The following is a 22,160-nucleotide window of genomic DNA, read 5'->3' on the forward strand; positions in this document are numbered from 1 at the left end:
GCGTGAGACAATTATTTCTTTACAAGTATAACTAAAACCCATGAGGCATATTTATCAAGCTTCGTATGGGGCTTGATGCCCCGTGTTTCTGGCAAGCCTTCAGGCTCGCCAGAAACACAAGTCATGAAGCAGCGGTCTAAAGACCGCTGCTCCATAACCTGTCTGCCTGCTCTGAGGCAGCGAAAAGACATTGCCGAAAATCAACCCGATCCAATACGATTGACTGCGGCCAATTGACTGCGAATCTGCAGGGGGCGGCGTTGCACCAGCAGTTCACAATAACTGCTGGTGCAATGATAAATTCAAACAGTTTATGCTGTCGGCATTTATCGATGTGCGGCAGACATGATACGCAATATCTGATCATGTCCGCTCGCACATTAATAAATAGGCCCCCATGTGTTCAATTTAGTAAGCATTATTGCTTATTAATATTTCATTCTACTATTATTTATTAACATTCCACTACTTGTGTGCCATCGGCTTAGTGCACCCTCGGCTTATCACTCAAGCTATATCTGGCATGAATTTTACTGTACCTTGTCATAGAAGTCTATTATGTGATTAGCGCACCTGTCAGATGTCAGTGTGCTCTAGACTATTGCTGAAGTGCTAAAAAGTAACTTTGTACTTGTAATATCAGTGCAAGAATAGAAGATCTATGGAATGAGCACAACCAATGTTCATGCACAATTAGTGCAAGCATTCTTCCTTTCCACTTATAATCTAGGCCAACATACGGAAAGTTCCTTGTGGTTCGGACAAAAGGAAAAATGCTGACTTTTCTCCTTAGGACATATGGTCCTGCCTCTGTGACAGTGCTCTGCTCTTATTGGTTAGAGAGGCAAGTGCCCAGGGCACTTGTTGCTAATGGCCAGAAAGGTAAGCACTGCACAGTGTAGCCCTCTATTCTTATGTTCAACAAAAGTGGGTCAAAGGGGGGCTCTATAAGGCAAAAGTGGCCTTGGTTGTGGCCAATCAGCACTAATTCTAAATGCATGTGTGCACTGCTCCAAGTAAATACTGTGTAGTATATGAAGTTATACAATGCATACTGAGATCCAGTCTCTCTTGGCAGTGTGAGACAACTTTTACAGTAAACAAGGATTTTTACTGCAAAAAAACAAGCAAACCAAATACTCATTTTATATTGCAATGATGTTTTATTTTGAAGAGGCTGATTTTTTAAACTGTTTTTCAACCTCTTCTACTATAGTTACAGATAATCAATATGGAATCAAGAAAACACATACCTGACTTTGCTAAACCTCTGTGGATATTTAAAGGGACAGAAAAGCAAACAAAATTCCCCATAAAGGTCTAATTCACATATTTTGTGTCTTATATTTGACTAGTGCAGTGTATAGCTCATGTGCAAACATATGCAGTATGTGACTCCACCATAAAAAAAACTATATTGTCAGACTCCCAAATACAATAACCCTCTAAACTAGTGGTTCACAAACTTTTTCCAGTTACTGCCCCCCTTGATACTAGGGGGCCCATTTATCAAAGGGCTTGCGGACCTGATCCGACACTGCGGATCAGGTCCGCAAGACCTCGCTAAATGCGGAGAGCAATACGCTCTCCACATTTAACATTGCACCAGCAGCTCACAAGAGCTGCTGGTGCAACGCCGCCCCCTGCTGACTCGCGGCCAATCGGCCGCCAGCAGGGAGCTGTCAATCAACCCAATCGTATTCGATCGGGTTGATTTCCGGCGGTTCCTGTCCGCCTGCTCAGAGCAGGCGGACAGGGTTATGAAGCAGCGGTCTTTAGACCGCTGCTTCATAACTTGTGTTTCTGGCGAGTCTGAAGACTCGCCAGAAACACGGCCCTTCAAGCTCCATACGGAGCTTGATAAATGGGCCTGATAGACTCATCATCAGTGCCCCACTAGCTTACCAGTAAAAAATATTACACATTTATACAATTTTATTTTTAGTTTCATTAATATTGTATTATCTTGATATTGTAAAACAAGCTTTTTAAAGTTAATATTCACTATACAAGAGTGGGGTGCTAATTTAAAGGGACAGTCTACACCAGAATTGTTATTGTTTTAAAAGATAGATAATCCCTTTTTTTACCCATTCCCTAGTTTTGCATAACCAACACAGTTATATTTATATATTTTTTACCTCTGTGATTATCTTGTATCTAAGCCTCTGCAGACTGCCCCTTTATTTCAGTTCTTTGACAGACTTGCAGTTTAGCCAATCAGTGATGGCTCCCAGGTAACTTCACGTGCACGAGCACAGTGTTATCTATATGAAAAACATGAACTAACTCCCTCTAGTGGTGAAAAACCTGTTAAAATGCATTCTTAAGGGGCGGCCTTCAAGGTCTAAGAAATTAGCATATGAACCTCCTAGGTTTAGCTTTCAACTAAGAATACCAAGAGAACAAAGAAAAATTGGTGATACAAGTAAATTGGAAAAAAAATTAAAATTACATGCCCTATCTGAATCATGAAAGTTTATTTTGGACTAGACTGTCCATTTAACGTGAGCCAATAAAGGGACAAATTAGCCCATTTAAGGGCGCACATTAAATAACCACCCATTACAAGTGGTTTGTTAATGTGACCACAAGCTCACGGTCTCACTTTGCACTAGAAATCATTAACCAGAGATCATATACATATATACTGTATTTATGTGTTAATAGTGTGCTGCACGATTTCCCCCCTGCACTACGCTAGGTGGTTTGCTGTGTCTATCGCATGGGCAATGTGAACATGAAGTCACTTTCACATTGCGCCACACTTGTAATACCAGCGCACGGATTTCCGTGAGCTGATATTACTAAGTGGATTACAAATATCGCGTAAGCTCGATATTGCGCTCCACTCGCAATCTGGCCCCAAGTAATTACTTCTCTATTCAAAAATGTGTTAATATAATGGATTGGCTTGGTGAAATGATACCAGGAGTCTTAAAGGACCAGTAAATACAGTAGTAAAAGACAATCCAATAGCACTTAGGGGCCGAATTATGTAGCTGCGAATGCATCTGTTTCCACGCAAGCCATCAGGCTCACCGGAAACATAAGTCTTAAGATCGCTGCTCCTTAACTCGTCCACCACCTCTGAAGTGTTGGACAGCAATCATCCGATCGGATACGATCGGGATGATTGACACCCCCTGCTAGCGGCCGATTGGCAGCATTGCAGAAACATTTCACACGAAATGCTTGTGTAATGATAAATGCCGACAGTGTATGCTGTCGGCATTCATCGATGTCAGACGGACATGATCCGCACGAAGTTATTGATCGAGGCCCATTTTGGTATATTTTATGGTACTGTTTCACTGCAAAATGTGATCATATTATAAAAAGATTGTTAACTTTTTCACAAACTTTGGGGTTCTCCCTGAAATTATTTAAATATCACGTATGCAGTCATAACACAGTGTAAAAGCTTCTCTGGGATCCCCTTTGTTTAGAAATAGCAGACATTTGCATGGCTTTGGCATTGCTTCTTGGTAATTAGAAGGCTTAGAAGGCACCGCACTTCTAAAATTCCTGGCAGTTAAGGGGTTAATCAGGTTTCTTGTAAGGTTTAGCTTTAGTATAGAGATTACCCTCCCACGTGATCCCTACCTGATCTCTCCTAAACAGCTCTCTTCTCTTCCTCACCCCCCACAGGTCACAACCATCTTAGGTACTGACAGACAGTCTGCCAATGTGAAGTTTTAGTCCTTTTTTTTTAAAAAAAATATTTTTTATTTTTTTTAATTGAGATTCTGAAGAAGGCATACATAAAATATGCTAAACAAAATGTAATAATAATATAATACAGGTAGATTGTAATACAGTTCTGAATAAAGACATAATACATATCTGAGAAGAAAATTCAGAGGAATGGTATGGAAATGTAATGCCTAATAGTCTGCATGCTCCCTAGATGGTAAAAGAGGCCACTCTTGGACCTCAACGAGGGATGTAAAACCATGTATAGGGGGCTATTGCTAAGATGAAAGACCACTATTGGGTCTTTAAATGTGAACCTCTTTTTGTTTTGTTTTTAGAATTTTAGTAAAATCTCACATAAGCTATAGTAGAGCCTTCTAACGAACATGAGGGGTCGCTATTAGACCCTAAATAAGATTTAATACCTGCAAAGAAGGCACATGAAATACAAAGGTAAAATGCGCATATAAATTTGCATGTATAGGAGAAGAACTGTATATTAATTATGTAGGGAAAAGGAATAAGTTACTGACTAGAGTAATTAATTTACCTTAGGAGCCAAGGGTTACTGGTATGTTGTATCTCATACCATAAGCGCTTGCTACCATTTAACAAGAAGAATGATTAAAGGGGGGTATATGTATTTCATGATACAAAGGGCTATGCTAAGAAATATAACCATTGTTGTGATTTATGATATTAATCAATAGTTTGTAAAGAACATACTTCTAGATATTGCAAGCTATAGGTTGATAGGAGATATGCTTTAGGTAATAAGGCAATCCAGCACTTTACACCTGTTAGGTGTTGCTCTATACGTTGTGTAGTAGGTGCTATATGTATGGATAGGAATAGCAATCAATAATAACGAAAAAAGGCAATAAAACTGTGCACAAATTATGTAGTAAGAACAAGTTAAAGCTACTTGGTAAAAGGATGATCCAAATGTGGGTCCCCAGTCCGTATCTCAATATAAGGATCCCGCCATCCCGGCCGTAGACAGCAAGACCCCAACGTAGAACAATGTAGAACAAGAACCCAATTACACATATATGCAGCTGGAGAGATTAAAACAAGAAATGCCCATGGTACACTTCTTATCCCCCCAATGGGGGAGGAAAATACATGCTAGTTCTGCAAATAGATATTAGACTAGGATTTAAGCTCAATAAGTAGCTAGAAGCTTAATAAATGCCAGTATTTGAGAGATATATTATTTGTATTGTTTTCTGCTGTCCCTCTCATATGAAATCACTCTAACAGGAACAATACAAAAAACTGAAAGTGAAAATATGGGGGTTAAACGTTAAATAGGCAACTTCCATATTTTTAGCTAGCCTGCAGCTATATATACAAGGAACATTAATTAACTGCTATAACTGCCTTGTTTAATCCAAAGCTTAAAGGGGCATATAGGATACTAATATGCGTTATGTAAGCTGTATGCATCAGGGTAAAGTAAAATGTAATCTAGCAACACAGAAACTTATAAGCTATAACTTAGTTCTCATAGAAAGTCCAGAAAATGTTCATAAAAGTTTGTAAAGCTTGAATCATCTGTCCATACAGGGAGCTACGAAAGTTCACAACTCACCAGCCCAATCCACCTGCATAATAACAGCTAGCCCACACCAGTTTTAGTACCGAAAAAGCCATATGACAGGTGTGTGTAGATTTGAAAAGTAGAACCCCATGCAGGTACCCTCCAGCCAATATCCTCCATAAGGTCGAATCTAAAGTCGGGTGAAAGCATGGCCCACATGGTAAGCCTAATGTGTGATTTTCTTCTGCTATTCAGCATCAAACCATCCGACCACCTTGTCAAAGCAGCTGACTGTATTGCGACATGCCGATCCATTTGATCTCCCCAGTCGAAACAGTCTGATGCCATCTCAGGAGCCAAGCTCAGGTCACAAGGAGAGTGGAGAGACAGAGGTATGATCGCTGCAGCGGTCCCTAGATAGCAGCTCGGTCTAGATGCTGTAGATGTTCCGTGAAGGGTACATTTGGTCTCAGAGGGAGCATCAGCCCGCCGCACCACATCCGACCCCCTATCAATGACTGAGCTCTCCTGCAAAGCAGTCTCTGTGCTGGCGGCGCTGGATAAGGTAGTCGTTATGTCCCAACGCTGAATCCACGGCATCTGCAAGACGCAGGAAATGGCCATTTAGAAGATCCCTTAGTTGCTTATAAAGCGTGGAATAATTAGACTCCATCTGGGGGGTGAAAATATAGTTTCCTGTCAGGGTAGTTTGCGCCAGTACTCTCCCAATTCTTTGCTCTCAGCACTATGTGCTGCCTAACGACAAGGCCCAAGTGTGCCTCGCCGGGGGGTAAAATGAAGGCCTCAACCTTACTGCTGGCTTCAGGTGCTCACAGTCGTCTCTATCCTGAAAGTTAGGGCTCATCTGATACAGGATGTATAAGCGGTCTATAAGCTGGGTAAATAGTTAGCAGATTAGCCGTCTGGAGCAAAATAATAGCCAAAAATAGCTAGAATGCTGGAGCAGAGTGTTAGTGTGCGACCTGTCATGGCCGCCTCCCGGAAGTTCCCCCCTTTTTAATTTTTTTTAAACTAGTGTCCACCATCTTAAGTACTGACAGCTGTCTGCCAATACCCAGTTTTCTTATACATTTATGTTTTTATTTACTTAAAAAAATTCTGTAGTCTAGCCATCCTCTCCACTCGAAGAGATATTTTTCTAGGGACCCCACTTGCTTTTAATTACCCCTCTCTACTCTAGGGCCTCCCTCCCGCTCTCATTTAAAGGGCCACTGTAAGTAAATATTTTCTATGCCTGTTACTAACTAACTACCCCACATACGCTTTTTATCAATAGCATTTCATTAACATATCTCTACCGTATATCAGAAATCTTGTCTGCAAATTTAATTGTTTTCCAAACCCACTCCGTGGGTATCCTTTGCTCTGTACCAATCCGTTTACAATACCTAGGTTTCAAAATGGCGCTTTAAACACAAAGTTATTGGTTTAAGTATTTTGAACATGCAGTGCTGAAAATAGTGGGCAGGATAACGTGACATCATCGGCGAATAAAAGATATAACTTTTAGAACTTTATGAAACTTCGTTTTGGAGAAAATATAGGTCAGTAGGTTTTAATTAATGTTTATTAACTTTAATATGTTAGTTGTTTAGCTTACAAATTATAACAGAAAGTAATCCTTTAAGATACTTTACACGAGAGGACTTAATTAAGAATTTGATTTAAATTTTATTTTTTAAAGAAAATAGGAATATTGTTTCTTCGGTTTAATAATATTAGAAAATACAACTAAACTAACCGTGGAGTACGGCGTTTCAGCCGAAACATGTCAGCCAGCATTTCTTTTCCTTAAATCTACTCAGTTTTAACCCCGGGGGTCACTGCACCCTGTGTTAATGCACATTTATCAATAAAATATTTTTTACCTGTTCCTTACTCGGTGCTCCTACTTTTCTTTTGTCAATTATAGATATTATTTGACTTTAATCTATGTGTCAATAAATATGTATTTATTTTATTCTATAATAACTCTCACCTAGATTACGAGTTTTGCGTTACGAATTTTAACGCTGAAAAAAATTGCAATTTCAGCGTAAAAGCATTAACGCAGCTATTGTAAGTCGTGTCGGTATAGCTGTACCGCAAAAATTTTAGCCTGTAACGCAACGTCCATTCTGCACTCAAAAAAATGAAGTTTTTGCGTGGGATTTTAATAGTGCCAGTATTACAGGTTGTGAGGTAGGGTAAAAAGCTTGCGTTACAGCCTATACTGATATGATCCATACCGCCATCTGAAGCCATAAGTTTTGAGTTTTGCACCACAAAAATGTTTCATAAAGTGTTAAAAATTACACCAACACCCATAAACTACCTATTAATCCTTAAACCGCCGCCCTCCCGCATCGCAAACACTATATTAAACCTATTAACCCCTAATCTGCCACCCACCCACATCACGACTATTCAATAAATGTATTAACCCCTATTCTGCAGCTTCCCGACATCGCAGATACTATAATAAAGTTATTAACCACTAAACCTCCGGCCTCCCACATCTCCGCAACTAAATAAACCTATTAAACCCTAAACCTGCGACCTCCCACATCTCCGCCACTACATAAACTTATTAACCCTTAAGCCGCCGGCCCCCTACATCGCAAAACACTAAATTAAACTATTAACCCCTAAACCTAATACCCCCATAACTTAAAATTAAAATTGCAATATAACTATATTTAGATAAATAAAAACTTACCTGTGAAATAAAAATAAACCTAACATTAAACTATAAATTAACCTAACCTTATTATTCTAATAAAATAAAAAATACTACCAATTAAAAAATCTACATTGCAAATTTAAAAAAACCTAAAACTACGAAAAAAATAAAAAAAATCTAAAATTACAAAAAATAATAAACACTAAATTACGAAAAATCAAAAACACTAAAGGCTAGATTACGAGTTTTGCAGTAACAGGGGTGCGGTGCTAACGAGCAGTTTTTTCTCACCGCTCACTTACTTACAGCGCTGGTATTACAGGTTTTTACAAACCCAGCGTTAACAGGCAAGAAGTGAGCCTAGAGCAAAATTGTGCTCCATATCTCACTCCAATACCAGCGCTGCTTAAGTCAGCGGTGAGCTGGTGTAACGTGCTTGTGTACGATTTCCCCATAGACATCAATGGGGAGAGCCGGCTGAGAAAAAGTCTAACACCTGCCAAAAAGCAGCGTAAAACTCAGTAACGCAGCCCCATTGATTCCTATGGGGCAATTAAATTTATGTTTACACCTAACACCCTAACATGAACCCTGAGTCTAAACACCCCTAATCTTACACTTATTAACCCCCAATCTGCCGCTCCGGACATTGCCGACACCTACATTATACTTATTAACCCCTAATCTGCCGCTCCGGACATCGCCGTCACCTAATTATACATAGTAATCCCTAATCTGCTACCCCAACACCTACATTTTCATTGACAGTGCTTTTGTATCAAAGCACTCCATTCCTGTTTTGCCTCGGTCCATTCCGCTTGCTATTGAGGCCATTGATGGTAGGCCCCTTCAGCCCGCACTCGTTACTCACAAAACTGCTCCGTTTTCCATGGCTGTTGGGGCTCTCCATTTTGAAACCCTCCAGTTCCAGGTGATAAACTCTCCGCATTTTCCGGTTGTTCTGGGTTATCCCTGGCTCCAAAAGCACAATCCCAGTCTCGACTGGCGCAGGTCTGAAATTTTGTCATGATCCCCGCAATGTATTTCCTCTTGTCTTCGGAAACCAGTTAAAGTCTTGTGCACTTCTTCAGTTTCTCAATTGCCAGTGGAGTACCGAGAGTTCCTAGACGTGTTTGACAAGGTGCGTGCCGGTACGTTGCCTCCTCACCGGTCCTACGATTGTGCCATAGACCTGCAACCCGGAGCCATTCCTCCTCGGGCCGGGTGTACCCTCTGTCTGTTGCAGAGAATTGTGCTATGGAGGAGTATGTTGCCGATGCTCTGTCGTGGGGGATTATCTGCAAATCCTGCTCTCCTGCAGGGGCTGGCTTCTTCTTTGTGAAGAAAAAATGTGGCGCGTTAAGACCATGTATCGATTATAGGGGTCTTAATCGTCTTACCATTAAGAATGCTTACCCTATTCCGCTTATTATGGAACTCTTTGACCGCCTCAAGGGAGCTACGGTCTTTACTAAACTTGATTTGAGAGGAGCGTACAATCTCGTTAGGATTAAGGAGGGCCACGAATGGAAAACAGCATTTAACACCAGTAGCGGGCATTATGAGTATCTTGTAATGCCCTTTGGCCTATGTAATGCTCCTGCTGTTTTTCAAGAATTTATTAATGATGTCCTACGAGATATGTTGCAACAGTGTGCTGTGGTGTACTTAGACGACATCCTCATACACTCACCCACACTTGAGGCTCATCGTTCTGATGTTACACGGGTTCTTTAGAGACTATGTCAGAAAGGCCTGTTTTGTAAACTCGAGAAATATGAGTTCCATCAGACTCAAGTAACCTTCCTAGGTTATGTTATCTCCGTTGCAGGGTTCTCCATGGATCCTGACAAGTTATCTGCAGTTCTGCAGTGGCCTCGCCCAGTTGGTCTTCGGTCTATAAAATGTTTTTTGGGGTTCGCCAATTACTATAGAAAGTTTATTAAAAACTTTTCTTCCTTGGTCAAACCTATCACAGACATGACCCGTAAAGAGAATGATCCACTCCATTGGTCACCTACTGCCATTAAGGCCTTTGATAGTCTTAAGACTGCCTTTGCTGCCGCTCCAGTTCTGGCTCATCCTAACTGTCCTGCCTTTCGTTCTTGAGGTCGATGCGTCTGAAACTGGAGTAGGTGCCCTCTTGTCTCAACGTCCTACGCCTGATGGTTCCTTGCATCCGTGTGGTTTCTTCTCTAAGAAATTGTCTCCAGCAGAGTGCAATTATGAAATTGGCGACATGGAATTACTGGCCATAATTTTGGCACTTAAGGAATGGAGGCATCTTCTCGAGGGTACTAGCATGCCAGTGCTCATTCTTTCTGATCACAAGAATTTAACTTATCTATCTGAAGCAAAACGTTTGTCGCCCCGACAGGCCAGATGGGCGCTATTTTGTCTCGGTTTAATTATGTGCTCTCCTACCTGCCTGGTAGTAAGAATGTTAGGGCTGATGCCCTCTCTCGACAGACTCTCTCTGTCCAAGGAGGAGTCTGTACCTACTCCTGTTATACCTCCTGACCATACATACTAATTTGACTTCTCCCTTGGGGAGGAGATCCTGGCTGCACAAACCAATGCACCTCCTGAGAAACCTAGTGGTAAGTGTTTTGTTCCTGAGAATCTTCTAACTAAACTTTTGCACACTTACCACTATCCTAAAGCCGCAGGTCACCCAGGCAAGAACCAAATGATTTGGTCTGTCACTCTACAATTCTGGTGGCCAGGTCTTTGTTCTGATGTTGCTGCGTATGTTGCCTCCTGCTCAGTTTGTGCACAGAATAAGACTCCTCGACGTCTTCCTGTGGGTCTTCTTCAACCTATTGCTAATGGTGAGCGTCCTTGGACACATCTTTCCATGGACTTCATTGTCGAGCTCCCTGTTTCCAATGGCAATACTGTTATCCTTATGGTGGTTGGCCGTTTTTCTAAAATTTCACATTGCATTCCCTTGATTAAGCTGCCTACCGCTCAGGAGCTTGCTTCAATTTTTGCCCGGGAGGTCTTCCGTTTACATGGGTTACCCAAGGAGATAGTGTCGGATCGGGGTAGCCAGTTTGTCTCCAGATTTTGGCGCTCCTTTTGTGCTCAAATGGGGATCCAGCTTTCCTTCTCCTTGTCATATCACCCTCATTCCAATGGGGCTGTGGAACGGTCTAATCAAGCTCTGGAACAGTTCCTCCATTGCTATGTCTCCGATCACCACAATAATTGGTCTGAACTGTTACCTTGGGCAGAGTTTGCCCGTAATAGTGCTATTAATGCTTCCTCCAAGATATCCCCGTTCATGGCGAATTATGGGTTTCAATCATCCTTTTTGCCCGATTCATGTCTCAGGGTATTCCGGCTTTGGAGGAGCATCTCCGGCAACTCCGTTCCACGTGGGTGCAGATTCAGGATTGCCTTCATAATTCTATGCAGCGCCAAAAGTTCCAGGCTGATCGCAGACGTCTGCCCTCACCTTCCTACCAGGTTGGGGAGAGAGTTTGGCTGTCCTCCTGCACCTTGAACCTTTGTGTGCCTTCCAATAAATTAGCTCCCCGTTATGTTGGTCCTTTTTGAATACTCTGACAGGTTAATCCTGTGGCCTATGCTCTTGACCTTCCTCCTGCTATGCGCATCTCCAATGTTTTTCATGTCTCCCTCTTGAAACCATTGGTTTGTAATCGGTTTACCACTGTGTTGCCTCGTCCCCATCCTATCTTTGTTGACAACCATGAGGAGTATGAGGTCAGCAGCATTATTGACTCTCGTATGTCCAGGGGCCGTGAACAGTATTTGGTTCACTGGAGAGGCTACGGTCCGGAGGAGTGTTCTTGGGTTCCCTCCTCTGATGTTCATGCTCCCGCCCTCCCCCGTGCCTTCCATGCCTGTTTCCCCAATAAGCCTTTGGTCCTCCCGCGGGGGAGGGGTCGTTGAGGGAGGGTACTGTCAGGGTTTTTTCTCTGTTGTGTTTGCCATGTGCTGCTGGCAGCCATTTTACTCACCTCTCTTCCTGACTATGGTGCATTGTGGGGGATGCTGCTCAATTCCTGCACTTCCTTTTATGGCCAAACTGCTGTGCATCATCCATGTGAGATAGGATGCAGTCTCAGAATTGTGATGTCATCACTTATTATTTAAAGGGCCTCTGTTCAGTATGCTTTGCCTTTGCGTTGTCTGAGACCTGTTTGTGAGAGTTCCTGTGTATTTCCTGGCTGCCTGAAGTCCTTCCTGGTTTCTGATCCCTGGCTTGTTCCCGACTCTGCTGTTTTCCTTGTTCCTGATTCCAGCTCATCTGACTATTCGCTTTGGCTCCTGACTCAGCTCGTCTGACTACCAGTTCTGGTTTTGATTCCTGGCTTGTTATTTGACTTGTGGACTTTTTATTATTTTTTGTTATTAATTAAGGTGTGATTATTTTTGCACTTCTCGTCTCAGTCTGATTCCTGGCACCCTAATATTACATTTTTACAAAAGGCTGCATTTGTGTGTTGTTTCTATATGTTTTGATAAAGTCTAGCCATTTAAGGGCAAATCTATGCTGCTGATTTTCTCCGTTATTAGCACTATCAAGCTGTTCTATTATATGTTGTGAGTGTAATAGATAAGTTAGATTATTGATCGTTGGTTCTCTCTTAGATTTCCATTTTTTTTAAATAAGGTATCTTCCTCCCAAGATTACTGTGTTGATAAAGTCAGCATTGCAAGCGTTATCTCTTGAATCCAGTAAAAAAACAATATGCTGTAATTGGAGAACTATTTGGGAAGTAAGCACCCTATTCAACCAGAATTGCGTTAGTTGCCAAAATTGTTGTATTTTTGGACAGCTCCAAAACATGTGAACCAGGTCGGCATCAGCAAAACTACATTGTGGGCATAGATTTAAAGAGTTGCGGAACCATCTATTTAGACTAGCAGGAGGTATATATACGCGATTTAAGATTTTGAAATGCGATTCCCGCCACAATGCAGATAAAGTAGCATGTTCGACCGCTAATATACTATGTTTCACTTTATACATATCCAGCGTTGGAATGGCTTTGGACCAATTTGAACAGATATCCAACATATTAAGTTCACCCGATGCTGATAGAACCATCTTATACCAGTAACTAATGGAGTGTTTACCTAATTTATAAAGGGCTAGTCCCATTTTTATGCCTGGATGTATCCATTCTCTCACAGGGTCTTTGATTATTTCACTGTACCAATGCCGTACTTGTAAATATGCATATAAGTCTGTATTTTTAAGCTGAAAATGATTTCTAAGATATGCAAATGTGTGTACCGATACGCTTTCAGGATCTCTAAGTTGAAATAGATACGAAAGGCCCAAAGAAGCCCATCTATTAAATAATTTATTGTCAATACCAGGGGTAAAACATGGGTTCCTTGTGATGGGTAATAAATCCGAAATCAAAGGGATATCTTTTAAGCTGGACCGAATAAACTGCCAGGCTTTGATAATATGAAATATTGTAGATTTTCTCTTGATCTTACTCTGGATAACTTTAATAGAACAGTGAAATAGGGCAGTTAAAGAGAAAGGGTAAACTAGTTTTTGTTCCACTTCTAAAAAGGCCACATGACTCCCACCAGTAAGTCAGTCCATAGCTACCTTTGCACAAGAGAATTCTGGGTAAGATATGCAGATTCTCAGTTTTTTGCTTCAAATACTGTTTTAACACAGCAATCCTTTTAACAGGATTATTGCAGCATATCTAATTTGCATATCTTACCCAGAATTCTCTTGTGCATTGGTAACATTGTATATGGAGTATTTATGGGGAAAATTTATGGGGAAAAGTAAGCGGGGAATCTTGCCTAATTTCCTATGCAAATATTTGTATTGATTTTATTTCTTTCATGTAATTGGCAAGAGTCCATGAGCTAGTGACGTATGACAACCAGGAGGGGCAAAGTTTCCCAAACCTCAAAATGCCTATAAATACACCCCTCACCACACCCACAATTCCGTTTTACAAACTTTGCCTCCTATTGTGTTTGATTTTTTTTTTTTTCTTCTATGATAAGCTCTTCTAAGCATTCTGAAGCCCAATTCCTATCAGAGTACAGTGTTTGTCAGAAGGATGTGAAGAAAGTATCGCCTATTAATTTTTTATGGTTTACCACGCGGGAAATCTTTTCAAGGGTTCTCTGTTATAGGTCGTAGAGATTCATCTCCTACCTCCCTTTTCAGATCGACGATATACTCTTACCTCTGCTGATAGTTTTCAGTACTGGTTTGGCTATCTGCTATATGTGTATGGGTGTCTTTCGGTAAGTATGTATCATTATTTTAAGACACTCTCAGCTATGGTTGGCACTTTATGTATTTATATAATTTTCTAAATATATGTATTTACTTATATTTGCCATGAGTCAGGTCTATGTGTATTTCCCTTTGCAGTCTGGCAGTTTCAATATGGGAATCATGTTTTAGGAAGTTTTTGACTTACCTGGGGTATAGTCTTTTTTTTTTCAGTTTGACGTGTTTTTCTTTTAAAAACTTGCGGGTAAATTAGGCTTGTGAGGGTGCAAAATTCTGTTATTTATTGCGTCATTCTTGGCGCAAGAATTTTTGGCGTGAATGTGCATCTATGATGACACAAGTTCATCATTTCCTGCGTCTTAGTTGACCTCAGGTTGTTTGGCGCAAAGTTGTGTGTGTTATGACGAGAGTTGCGTCATTTCCGGATGTTTGTTGGCGCAAAAAAATTTATATACTTCCTTTTGCATTGTGCGTCATACTTGGCGCAAAAAAAAATTAGTTTTATTTTACCCCACTTCCTATATGCTCCTTGCCTTCTTTATGCTCAGGGGGCTATGCTATTTGCTTTTTTGTCAATTTTAGCATTTGCATTTTTTCCCATTCCTGAAACTGCTAAATGTTAATTTTTCTTTTACATTTTACAAGATGTCTCAATCAGATCCTATCTCAGAAGCTGCTGTAGGAACCATGCTGTCTGAACACAGTTCTACCAAAGCTAAGTGTATCTGTTGTAAACTAGTTGAGATTATATCCCCAGCTGTAGTATGTAACAGTTGTCGTGATAAGCTTTTGCATGTTGAAAATGTTTCTATTAGTGCTAGTAAAGTATCTGTTGTTCCCTCAACATCTTATGTACATGATATCCCTGTTGATATGAAAAATAATATTGCTGATGCGATACAAGGCTATGGCTGCTATTCCGCCTTCAAATAAACATAAAAGGTATTTTAAAACTTCTTATAATACTGATGAAAGTTGTAACGACCGACAACATACTGATATATCCAACTCTGATGAGGATCTCTCTAATTCAGAAGATCCCACTTCAGACATTGACATTTATAAATCAACTTATCTTTTTAAGATTGAGTATATTCGTTCTTTGTTAAAAGAAGTGTTGATAACTTTGGATATTGAGGAGTCTGGTCCTCTTGATATTAAATCCAGTAAATGTTTAAATTCTGTCTATAAACCTCCTGTGATTACTCCTGAGGTTTTTCCTGTTCCTGATGCTATTTCTGATGTGATTGTTAAGGAATGGTCTAAGCCTGGTACTTCTTTTGTTCCTTCTTCAAGCTTTAAAAAGTTGTATCATTTGCCAGTGGCTAAGTTAGAGTTGTGGGAAAAAGTCCCTAAGATTGATGGGGCTATTTCTACTCTTGCTAAACGTTCTACTATTCCTATGGAAGATAGTAACTCTTTTAGATAGGAAAATTGAATCTTATCCAAGAAAAGCTTATTTACATTCTGGCTATATTCTCAGACCTGCCATTTCTATGGCTGATGTTGCGGCTGCATCAACTTTTTGGTTAGATAGCTTAGCACAATGGGAAAAAGATTCTGATTTGCATAGCATTGTTTGTTTGCTTCAACATGCTAATCACTTTATCTGTGATGTTATTTTTTATATCATCAAGATTGATGTTAAATCTATGTCTTTGGCTATTTTAGCTAGAAGAGCTTTATAGCTCAAATCATGGAATGCTGACATGGTATCTAAATCTAGGTTACTATCTCTATCATTCCAGGGTAATAATTTGTTTGGTTCCCAGTTGGATTCTATTAATTCCACTAATACTGTCCTCACCTCCTGTTTCTCAACCTCCTACCCTTCTAGATTGTAAGTTCCCATGGAAATAGGGCCCTCAATCCCTCCTATATGTGTTTGTAAATTTTGTCCTGTCTCTTACAAGTCTTGTATTGTTTTATTTAAATGAATTGTATCCATGGACAGCGCTGCGGAATATGTTGGCACTTCATAAATAAAGTATAATAATAATATTACTGGGGGGGAAGGGAGTTTTTTTGCCCCAAGATAAAAAGTCTAAGGGTAAATCTAAAACTTCTAATCGCTTTTGTTCCTTTCATCAGAATAGAGAACAGAAAACCACTCCTTCCCCTAAAGACTCTGGCTCCAATTGGAAGCCATCTTCAAGTTTGAATAAATTCAAGCTTTATAAGAAACTAAAGCCAGCCCCCAAAACTGCATGAATGTGCGGCCCTTAATCCAGTTCTGGTGAGGGGCAGATTGAAATTATTTCAAGACGTTTGGGCAGGTTCCATTCAGAATCATTGGATTCAGAATATTGTCTCTCAAGGGTATTGAATAGGTTTCAGAATAAGACCTCCTGTGAAAAGGTTTTTACTCTCTCACATTCCAATAAATCCTGTGAAAGCTCAGGCTTTTCTGAAATGTGTTTCAGATCTGGAGCTTTCAAGGGTAATTGTACCGGTTCCACTTCTGGAACAGGGTTTGGGTTTTTATTCAAATCTATTCATTGTCCTGAAGAAGGAAAATTTATTCAGACCAGTTCTGGATCTGAAATTTTTTAATCACTTTGTAAGGGTCCCAACTTTCAAGATGGTGACTATAAGGACTATTCTGCCTTTTGTTCAGCAAGGTCATTATATGTCCACAATAGACTTAAAGGATGCATATCTTCACGTTTCGATTCAACCAGACCACTATCGGTTTCTGAGATTCTCTTTTCTAGACAAACATTACCAATTTGTCGCTCTTCCATTTGGCCTAGCGACAGCTCCAAGAATCTTTTCCAAGGTTCTAGGTGCCCTTCTATCTGTAATCAGAGAGCAGGGTATTGCGGTGTTTCCCTTTTTGGACGATATCTTGGTACTGGCTCAATCTTTTAATTTAGCAGAATCTCACACAAATCAACTTGTGTTGTTTCTTCAAAGACATGGTTGGAGGATCAATTTTCCAAAGAGTTTCTTGATTCCTCAGACAAGGATCACCTTTTTAGGTTTCCAGATAGATTCAGTGTCCATGACTCTGTCTTTAACAGACAAGAGACGAATGAAATTGGTTTCTGCCTGTCGAAATCTTCAGTCTCGATCATTCCCTTCAGTGGCTATGTGCATGGAAGTTTTAGGTCTCATAACTGCAGCATTAGATGCGATTCCGTTTTATATAAATCTTATTTTTATTGAGGTAGTCATAACAATCACAAAGCAATCACAACATTGAAGGGTACCATCACAGTTACAATGAAGCAAGAAAAGTTGGATACACTGTACAATACAGCAAGTGATAATAAGGTCCATTCATGCATAACTGGTTTGAGAGATTACCCACCTCATTTTATTGCTGTAGCCTTGCAGTGTCCTCAATACAAGATAGATCCACCCGAGGGACCTGAAACCTAAGGTACAGCTGAGAGCACACCATCAATATCATGAAGAGTTAGTGACAACTAATACAGAGTTAGGGAAGCATTATGCTCAGTTTTTCTCGAGGCATGAACAGCTATACCAGCATTAAGTTGAGAACAGTAGTCATCACAAAATGTATAACAAAGAAATATATGAAATACAAACATTATAACGTGTTAGAAAAGAGAACCCGAAGAGCTTCAGAAGGATCACCACTGGACCCTGAAACCTTTAAAAGAAAAGGGAATGTTGAAATGGGAGAGGGACTTGGGACTAGAGATAGAGGAGCAGAAATGGATTGACTTATTGGGTCTTACGGATAAGGGACTTCTAAGTGCGGACCTCAGGGAAAATGTGATTAAAACTACCTTTCAATGGTATTTAACCCACTCCAGACTGCACATATGATCCCTGCGGGGAATAGATTCTGTCAAAACTTAGGCACATATAGCCACTTATGGTGGGAATGCGACCATGTTAGATCTATTTGGGATGCCCTATCTCTTTTACTTCGCAATCTTTTGGAGGAAGATATTCGTCTTACTCAGGCCCAAGCTTTGCTTCATAAAAGTTTTCCTCATTTAAATAAACCAATCAATATATTCATTAAAATCTTGTGCACAATCACAAGGATAGGTATTGCCAAATATTGGAAAACTGGCACCCTCTCCTGGCAGGAGATACTTAATAAAATTAACACTACCTATTCTATGTATGAATCAGCTGCTTGGATCCTTGACAACAGGGAGAAAGTCGACCAAATTTGGTTCTATTGGAGTTTGAGGGGTTCAATTGCTAACACTTCTAGACCTTAACTAGGGACGCATATAGAATATCTGACTTTAGCCAGGGACACATATAAAATAACTGAATTTAACAAATTGATGTTTTCATTTGTGTAGCATAGTGTTGAACAATCTTCTTTAAATAGAAGGGATGGTAGCAGAATCATAAAACAGACACAGAAAATATGACGTCAATTTTTCTTTTTCTTTTGTTTTCTTTTCATTCGTTAATGTTATGCTTAATGCTAGTTTTTGGTTTGTTTAGACAACTGTTATTGTTTGAAAATGTCTTATGATATTGGAGTTCAACACAAATATCAGCAGAATCTGTAAGACAATGATTATAAGATGTAAGGTCTGTAATAGACAAGTTATTTTTCTTATATTGGAGAGTAAATACTGTAAAGGATATATAATTATTGAGTGTTAACATATCTCCTTTGTATTTGTGTTATGTTATAACATGTTTGAAGAATATGCCAATAAAAAGATTTAAACATAAAAGAAAAGGGAAGGGGAAAAAAAGGGGGGAGGGAGATAAGTAATGACATGATTGGACAGGGGGATAGAAGGGAAGGTCTGTTGGAGGCCGAGGAGGGGAACAGGAGCCCGTCAGCCAGAAGTCTCTCCTTGGCATAGAGCGTCATCTCATTATTAACTTAGTTTAAACAGTCCTGTCAGAATGCAAGCTGTTCCTCCGGTACTCGTCCCATATGTACCAGACGGAACAGTAGAGATTGTAGCGCCCCTCAACTCTGAGTGAGTACTCTTCTATTTTCTGTATATAATCAAGGATGTCTAGTACTAGTGTCAGTGTCATATCAGAATAAAGGAATATAATAGAGCTAAAATAGAGAGGTTAAGCTAAATTGATGTCAGATAACCAAATACTCAGTACAAATATAAATACCTATAATAGGGGTCCTAAAGAAAACAGTGCCAATCTAAGTTGGTATTAAGGTCCCTCAGTGTTAGGGTATCAAGAGTACAAATCTATTTTGCCTTCCTTTGCAGGAGTAGTTTGGCTCTATCCCCTCCCCTTGGAGGCCGAGGAACGTGATCAATGATAACATACCTAAGGTTCGCTACTGTATGGCCAGCCATAGCAAAGTGTCTGGCAACAGGTTGCTCAGACTCCTTTTTGTTTAATGCCATCCTGATGGCTGCTCTATGGTTGACCATACGGGTGCGGAGGTCATCTATGCTTTTACCCACATAGTATAGCCCACATGGGCAATGTAATAAGTATACTATATATTATGTGGTGCACGTGACCCTATGTTTAATAGTGTACTTTCTATTCATCAAAGGATGCATAAATACTTTGGTGTTACTCATTCCATTACAGGTAGTGCATCCCAGACATCTGAAAAAGCCCAACTTTGGTTGATTAAGCCAGGTAGTCTTCTTATAACGATCAATACTAAGCCCTGTTCCCCTGGGCCCTGTTCTTTTTAATATTTTTATAAATGACTTGGAGCAAGGATTAAATAGCAACATCTCTTTTTTTGAAGATGATACTAAGTTAAGTAAGATCATTAGGTCAGAGCAGGATGAACTTTCGTTGCAAAGGGACCTGCAAAAACTAGAAGTATGGGCAGGTAAATGGAAAATTAGATTTAATATGGGAAAATGCAAGGTTCTACATTTTGGAAGTAAAAATAAGCAGGCAACATATTATTAAAATGGGACAAGACTTAGCCAAACAGAGGAGGAAAGGGATTTGGGAGTAGTAATAGATAACAAGCTAAAGATGGGTGCACAATGCAGGACAGTGGCTTCAAAGGCTAATAAGACTAGCATGTATTAAGAGGCATTGATTCAAGGGAGGAAAGCATAATTCTGTCACTGTATAAAGCCCTGGTAAGACCTCACCTTGGATATGGAGTGCAGTTCTAGGGACCAATCGCAAAAAAATATATTCCAGAACTAGAAAAAGTTCAGAGAAGAGCCACAAAGCTAATAAGGGGATTGGAGAATTTAAGCTTTATGAGGAGAGGCTAGCCAAACTGGGTCTGTTTTCTTTAGAAAAGAGTCGCTTGAGAGGTGACATGATTACTTTATATAAATATATTCAAGGCCCATATACAGAGATGGCAGAAGCTCTGTTTATTCCAAGAAAATTGTTTGTGACAAGAGGTCACAATTTAAGGTTGGAGGAAAGGAGATTTAATCTCCTGCAACGGAAACGTTTTTTCACTGTAAGAGCAATAAAATTGTTGAACTCATTACCAAAGGAGGTAGTGAATGCCAATACCCTAGATACATTTAAAAAAAATTGGATACATTTCTGTATATAAACAAAATTCATAGATATGATTGCTAGTATTAAATTGGTCACCTTTTAGTGGGATTATTTAATCTTAACTGTATATAACTGTATGTAAGTATTTTAAATTTGTATAGGTTGAACTTGATGGACTTCGGTCTTTTTTCAACCTCATCTACTATGTTATATTTCCCTATCAGACCAAACTTGGCCAGTAGTCTTCTTAGTCCGGCGTCAAGGCGGAAGGATAAGGAAATATCCCAGAACAAAGTGAGTGTAGAAAGAACCCACTCTCATCAAAGCGTCCCTAATGGATTGGTGAATGGAAGTGTGGGATCCGATTACTCCTGCAAAGGGAGGCAAAATTGATTTTTACTCTTGATACCTTTACACCGAGGGGCCTTAATACTAACTTAGGTTGGCACTGTTTTCTTTAGGACCCCTATTATAGGTATTTATATTTGTCCTGAGTATTTGGTTATCTGACATCAATTTAGCTTAAACTTTTTATTTTAGCTCTATTATATCCACTTATTCTGACATGGTGTATATATATTTGACAGTTCATGTGGCATATGCTATATTAGTGTGAACGCAAGATTAAAAGCTAGTAGTATGTAGTGCTAGAGACTGTGAAAAGTATAGTCCCATGGAACAGTTAGGATGTCGTTATTTTTTTATGACATGTTTAATTGAATCTGATTGTATATATTTGCTGCCATTGATCACTTTTATATTTTTCTGTTTTTAGATACACACTAGATCCGGTAGCCATGGTAACCGCTGGACCTGCACAGTGGTGCGGTGGAGACTCAGTGGAGTTCTGGTTTCGCGGTTGTTGGTGGAGGGGTAAGTTACTTAATTGTAGCATTATGCATTTTTCACTAATGGTCTGAGGATGGAGATAATATCTCCAAAACATCACTAAAACCTGTTAATAAAATTATTATTCTGTAGTTAAGTCCTGGCGAGTGTTTCCTTATTTGGATGGTATGCTGTTTCTTTGTTAGCACCCCAGGCGATTTGCAAATTGGAAAGTGTGTGCAGAGCTCTTGGGATATTTTTATATATATATATATATATATATATATATATATATATATATATATATATGTAACACCCTTTCCTGACCTTCCCTGAGGTGGGTGATAGTGTAATGCTGTCTACCTGTTTCGTGTATGAGAACTAAGCCTCCGCAGAGTGGGAGTAGGAGGGGGGTTGAAATCAGGTATATAAGGGATGCCTGTATGACGCAGTGCCTCCACCTATAGGGGACACCCTAGAATAATAGGGTGTGGGGTCCTATAAGATGTTAGTACAAAAAGAAAACAAGTAATAACCACACAAGAAATCTTCAAATAAAATGTTGCTTTGATTATTATAAAGTGTTTAACCAATAACATACAGTGCAACAAATACAAATAATAATATTAATCACAATATCTTCTTATGACATCAGTATACCTTTTTTTTTAACTCAGAAGTCCTTCATGAGCTCATGAAATAATAACATAACTGTTGTTGTAAAATACTTTGAGGTG

The 22,160-nt window shown here is 39.7% G+C and overlaps 1 long non-coding RNA gene across 1 annotated transcript in view; it reads left to right on the forward strand.

Moving 5' to 3' along the window:
• The window catches only part of LOC128648068 (uncharacterized), a 59,001-nt gene extending 37,493 nt beyond the window's left edge, over positions 1-21,508 (forward strand). The window contains exon 3 of the long non-coding RNA XR_008400497.1: positions 21,371-21,508. This is a non-coding gene — a long non-coding RNA (uncharacterized LOC128648068). The remainder of the gene's footprint in view (positions 1-21,370) is intronic.
• Positions 21,509-22,160: the final 652 nt, after the last annotated feature.

This window comes from Bombina bombina, chromosome 2, assembly GCF_027579735.1.
Source record: "Bombina bombina isolate aBomBom1 chromosome 2, aBomBom1.pri, whole genome shotgun sequence".
In the NCBI taxonomy this organism is placed as follows: domain Eukaryota; kingdom Metazoa; phylum Chordata; class Amphibia; order Anura; family Bombinatoridae; genus Bombina; species Bombina bombina.